The 6,668-nt window shown below is 30.1% G+C and overlaps 1 long non-coding RNA gene across 1 annotated transcript; it reads right to left on the bottom strand.

Annotated features, from left to right (window-relative positions):
* Positions 1-225: 225 nt before the first annotated feature.
* Positions 226-1,079, bottom strand: LOC106689407 (uncharacterized). Its single transcript, XR_001344442.2, has 3 exons — positions 998-1,079; positions 558-902; positions 226-482 (listed from the first exon to the last, which is right to left on the bottom strand). It is a non-coding gene; the product is annotated as an uncharacterized lncRNA (long non-coding RNA).
* Between the last annotated feature and the right edge of the window lie 5,589 nt (positions 1,080-6,668).

Here is a 6,668-nt window from a genome sequence, read left to right as displayed (position 1 = left end):
GATGTTCCTCTTAGGTGCCAGAAAGCTTTATGGAAACTACTTTGGTGTCAAATTTTATTAGATTATGAGATAATGAGGTAAAAAAAGTATGAGTTGAAAAGAAATGTGTTGATTTGAAATGAAATCAATCATGAACAAAAATAAAAAGCTTACATCTATTTGAGGGAGAGAGGGGCTGCTGAGATCTTAAATAATTTCCACTTTTTATAAAGTATAATTGCTCTATTTAATTAATGATACACAAATAATAAATAATATATGCATAAGTAAGAATAATACATAATTATAAATATTTTTGAGTGCAATTATTTTGTCGAATCGGACTTTAAAAGCTCTAGTTTTAATTTTTTTAATTCAAATTTTTTTTCTATTTTAATTTTACGAAGCTTTTGCTCCTCCGCAGTCCTTTCCTTTTCAAATTGAAATCGCTCCCTATCCAACTCAAGGCGGTCTGCTAATACCTTTGTTCTTAATGGTGTTACCTAAAAACAAAACATTATGATTAAGTCAGATTTATTTACAGGATACGCTGTTTTTTGTTTAAGTTTATATCATACCTCTACTAAATGACTAATCATGTTAGTTCGTTTCCTCTTGAAGACCCTCTTCGGACCTGCAAACGATCTGTTAGTGTAATCTCTGTTGGAGTCCCTTGAGCCACAAGGAGACAGCACTTAGTTTAGGAGCAGAACTACAAGGAACAGCAACCTCATCACAGTCAGTTAAAATATTCTCCTGATTTTCTGACTCAAGAATAGTTCGTAGTAGTAGGAGTTCTTTTTCTGCCGATAGGGGATCCTCAAGCTCCTCATTCACAAATACGTAGGGAAAATATATATTCATCTTTTCCCCAAATATGTCATCCAAAGTATTGAACATGGGACATTTTTTCTCTATAAGCACTGTAACAAAAATAAAATTGTAAATAGTAGCTAGTATATATATAATGTATACTTAAAGTCAATGATTAGGAATAAAAAATTGGAGAAGCTAGTACCTTTGATTGATGCCTCCCTGTCCTCATCCTGTAGTACTGCACCTGTCCCATTTCTCCAATCTATAATTTCTTTATATATTTTTTTTTTAAGTTGCGAACATTATCTCGCATATTCTCCCATTTAAATCGATTTAATAATTGTTCATTTTCTTTTATTTTACTATAAAAAATCTGGGCAGATGGTTTCTAAAACAATTACAATAAAATTACTAAGACAATACAAATTTAATACACAACATCAAAATAAAATGCAATTTATATGATAGTTGACCGTGGGTGACGTACTAGTGAAATTTTTTTTTTTTTTTTTGATTTGATAGATTTATTTATTGATAGATATTACAATCTGCCACAGAGTTGTGGGCAATAGGTAATATTGATGAATGATCTCATACATACTAAAATAAAAAAAAAAATAAATAAGTAAAAAAAAAATAAATAAAATAACAAAAACTCTCTTAAAATATAGACAAATGAACATAATCAGACTATCTGTATGAAAAATAAATAAATAAAATAACATAATGATAAAATAATATAATATATACAATTCCAGTGAAATTATTCACTTTATGTCATTCTGTATATATTTTCTTTTTTCTTTTCTATACTTATTATGGTTATCTTGTTCTGTTCTTAGCCTTGGATGAAGGCTAGAAACTCTAGCCGAAACGTTGGCACAATTAAATAAGCTACACCAACTTATTTGTGTTTCATTGGACAGAACTCCCAACCATCATCTAGTAAAATCAGGCTTTATTATTATTTTCTATTGTTTTCAAAGTGCAATGCTCACTTATACAATTTTATTCCTGGTTGAATTTCCTTTATATTTTTTAAGAAAGAGTACCCGAAGTTTTATATATTCATATATTTAATCTAAATATGTATAGAAACAATTAATTGTACAGTTACCTCAAATGAATCTTTAAGATGTAATAAAATTCCCAACAGCTTTGTCACTTCATTAATCGTCCATCTAATTTGTTCCTTGTTACCTCTTTTGTTTTTTTTTCTCCGTTGTATTGTACTTATCCATTCTGGTTTGATAACAGGGGTATGAAATAATAACTACTACAAACACGAAAGAACTGACCTGTCACAACAAAAATGTTGGCGAGTTCAATTGGTCTATTGTGTGACGTCATTCTCCATTTAACAGACCAAGTAACTCAGCCATGTTACATGTTATTTCGTTTTACCACGGGAAAAGAATGCAAATTTTTTCCATTTAACCTGAGTTTTTCCATTTAACACGCTTTAACATGTTAAACCAAAGATCATGAAGATGGTCAGGGTTGCGGTCAAAAAAAGAACAAATAGTTTAAAACTATTTTATTTATTTTTATAAAAAATAGTTTTAAACTATTTGTTCTATTTTTGACCGCAACCCTGACTATCTTCTTATATTTTAATCTTTACGGTCAACTATATAAACATATATTATAAGATGATTCCAATATCTATATAAAATCTGTAGACATGTGTATGCTCATATAAACATTTATTTTATTTTTTTCTATTAATATTAGAAAATGCCGTAAGATTTATGATTTGCTAGAGGATTTTATTTATTTATTTTCTACCTTTGATGTTTTTAATTTTCTTATAAACTTGTAAACATACAATACATAACTTGTAAATAAACAATATTTCTTCATTTTTGTTAATTGTTTTTAGTTCATTTATTAAAATTATTTTTAATTTATACAGGGTGTTTCAGGGTTAAGTGGTCAAACTGAAAATATGAATTAAGGACCTCAAAACAAGAAAAAAATTTCCTCTGAAGGAATGTACGCAAACGCTATGTTTGGATGTTCACTCCTTAAGATTTTGATTGTTATGAATTATTTACGCTATATGAAATAAATAAAACTTATTTATTTGTTCCAACTACTTTATTAATTAAATGTAAGGGGAGCATATTCACCATTGGTATAAATTGAAGGCATGATGATGAGTACTCTGCGAAAGCCTCTCACAAACTGATAAATGTTATTGACAGTTCTCAATGCTAATTCCAAATAGTATTAATCCTTATGTTGCCAATTGTTTTTATACAGTTAGGAATAAAAGACCATATTAGTATTCTATCTAATCCATCTCCTAAACAAAGCGTTTGCCGACATACCTTCACTTTGAACAACATTTAATATGAATCTTAATATTTACATTTAGTTAATAAAGTAGTTAGAACAAATAAATAGGTTTTTTTTATTTCATATAAAGTAAATAATTCATAACAATGAAAATGTTTAGGTGTGAACATCTCCAAAACAAAGCGATCATACCCTCAGAGGAAATTTTCGTTTTGTTTTGAGGTCCTTAGTTCATATTTTCAGTTTGGACACTTAACTCTGTATAATTAGAAGTTAGTCACCATATGATTTATGAGATGGAATTTGGTGTATTTTTCTTTCTTTTTCATTTTACATATTCTGTTAAATATTTTTGTCCAATTTATTATTTTAGTTATATTTTATGATGTTCTTTAAGTTCATTATATCGTCAATTGCTATTCCTTGAAGTATAAAATAATAATATTTCTTAAAATATTTAAATATATTAACAAATTGTTTGTGAATATTTTCTTTCGAAATTTCCATTAGTTACAAAGGACTTTTCTAATTAGGTAGATACAGTATCCGCAATAAAGGTTTTCATAATTATTTTCGACTTTGCAGTTGTACTCAGACTTAAAATAAAGTGAGGAACAAAATCATGTTATTAGTTATTCGGAAATATAAATTATTTTGAAACAACTTTACATCTTATAAGAAGGATGTTTTATAAGAAAAAATAACTAGAGAAAATATAGATTTAAAGGGCTGATAAACTAATTTGAAATCATTTCTATTGGATCAGTTCAAAAGCAACTAACATCCTCTTGCTTGTATGATACTAAAATACATCTTGGGTGTGCTTGTTATTTATGTGTGAATTATTGGCTATCATTGTGGAAAGGTTTGCGAATAACTGCCTTTCCGATATTTTATGCTATGGTATGAAAAATGGTTTTTCATACGTCTTTGCAATACGTCCTAACACAAAATAGATTAGACTGTTCCAGAGCCCCCCTACATACAATTTTTGTTGCATTGTTATAGAAACCTGTCCCAGAATAAATAAAGAATTTATTATTATCATTACTTAAGATATCAGAGTTAAATTCTACTCGGTTAGTAAGGACGACAAATTATTAAATAATCAGAAAAACCTGAGTTGATTTGAAAAGAGATGACATCTCCGAGTGAGATTTATCTGCCTGCCTGCAATTAACCTATTTCGATTACAAAATCTTGGAAAAACAAGAGAGAAACATGATTAGTCTTCCTGTTTACCCTTCCTTGATATCAGTGGCTATTGTTGTACGGCCATCCTTAATCTATTTTGGGAGCCTACAACAACCTTAGAGTGGATAAAACATCTGTGACGAGTTCTCTTCCTCGGGGATGTAACTCAAGTTATCTTGGCCGCGGTCAGGACTCATCGGAAATAACTTGGACCCCGTGTAAATGACGTTATAAATACGTCTCATTTCATTTCACTCTCAGGGTTAGTTGATCTGAGGTCTTTTAGTCATGGATTAAAAATATTCTTTGTGGTTATAAATATATATTCTATTCTAAACAACCCCATAAATAATCGAATCAGTTATTTAATAAGGGCTTTTAGTTATTTATAAAGGTGTTTGAAATTAATTGATAATTATTATTAAGATGTTTATTAATCATTCTTACATTATTTCACGATTTTTCTAATGTTGATCTTACAAGTTGTGTGAAAAAAAAATTAAAATCAACTTTTTGAATAGTATCGACGCTCGATTTTGTTATCTGGAACATCTAGATAACAAAATCGAGCGTAGATTGTCTTTATTTAAAATAATAAACATCACTTCCTCACTTCTAAAGAGGAGCTTTGAATTCATGCTGGAAGTGAACGAAATAATGTCCTTACATTGAAATTTGTTCTTAGCGTTTTTTTTTTTATTTAGTTTCATTTCTGTTGTGAATATAAATGTAAATTAACACGATACTAGTTCATGACAAGTACAATTATGAGTGATAGAATTTCTAATGTATCACACTAGAACTAGAGTAATCGCTTGTGAAATAGTACTTAAAAGAAGTTGTACATCTAGACAAAAGACTGACATGGAATCCTCACACAAGACTGAAAAGACAGGAAACTGCACGTCGATTCCGACTATTACAACATTTACTAGACAAACTGTCTAAATTCCCAATCCATTACAAAAGGTTGATCTACATGAATATAATAAGGCCTATTTGGACATACGGAGTTGACCTTTGGGGCTCCACTAAACCATCGAATTCCTCTCGTATCCAATCCTTACAGTCCAAAATCCTTAATCCTCCTAACTTTTTCATAAATCAAGTCTTCCATCAGGACCTCAATGTTGCCGATTTGGCCAGAACCAGATACCAATCCTTCCATGTTAAACCTCCCAACCACCCAAACCCACTTCTTTCTAACCTGGCTTCTCCTTCACTACCTGATAATTTCCCTGGGCGTCTGAAAGGAAGATGGCCCCGATATCTTATTCTCTAGAAATGTTATTGGAGTTCTATAAATGGGTAGATTCTCCACATGTTTGTATCATGTCATCATATCACCTACAGCAAATTTACTAGTTGTCTATTATTTTATACAGTTGTAAATAACAAGAAATAAATTACTTTAAAAAAAAACATAATTACAAATCGGATATTAAAATATAGTACAATGAAAAGATGATAAAATTAAAAGATGGGAAGTGTATGGAAATAAATGAAGTGTAATAATGAATTTGGGGTATATATTAATTTACGAAAACGGATAAATAAAGGAATGAAATTTCTCATTGATGAAGACCTGCAAAGTGGAACGAAACGTCGGTTACTAATAAATAGTTTTGTTGCTATTTATGTACATTTATTGAACCTTCTTCTTACAGAAGGCAGTGTTAGAGGTAAAAAAAAGAATCAGACTGCGACATTGCATCATATAACTGTGAAAATCCACCACTTGGTCGAGAGCGAATCAACTATGAATGTTTCAAGTCAAGACGTTTTGAACTTCGTATTCACATATTGGGAACAGCTACATTTTATAACTTCGTATGGATATATATACATATACTTATTAATGATTCTTGTTAATGTTTTTGTTGTTGTTTCTTTCAAATAAACCTATAAATTAATACCATTTTTTAAAATTGAATTACAATGGTACACAGTCATGTAGAGAAACTACCCAGTGGTAGCCCTCTAATAACAAGATTAGGTTGGAGTGGTCAGGGAGTGTATATTGAAAGGATTGATGTCTGGTTGGGGCTAAATCGGTTATATATAGAACATTAAGGTCTGTATAGATGATTTTATTTGTTATAAATTGAGGAGCATTGAGATTTTACAAAGGAATTTGTATTGTAAGGATTAGATAGGAGAGGAATTCGAACGGAGTTGAGCCCTAAAGTTGAACTTCTTACCTCCAGATTGGCCTTATTACAATCGTGTTAATTAGTCTAGTTCTATCAGTCTTTTGGAATGGATTAGAAGTTTAGGATTTCAATCTAGTCATCGTATTCAAAGGTACTGGATCTGTTCGACAGTGGTGGAAGGTAGATCTGTTCGACAGTAGTGGAAGGTAGATCTGTTCGACAGTA

The sequence above is a fragment of the Halyomorpha halys genome, unplaced genomic scaffold (genome assembly GCF_000696795.3).
Source record: "Halyomorpha halys isolate HHAL.00 unplaced genomic scaffold, Hhal_1.1 Scaffold1351.1, whole genome shotgun sequence".
In the NCBI taxonomy this organism is placed as follows: Eukaryota; Metazoa; Arthropoda; class Insecta; order Hemiptera; family Pentatomidae; genus Halyomorpha; species Halyomorpha halys.
Note: the sequence above shows the minus strand (reverse complement) of the source record. Positions and strands in the feature narration are given on the sequence as shown.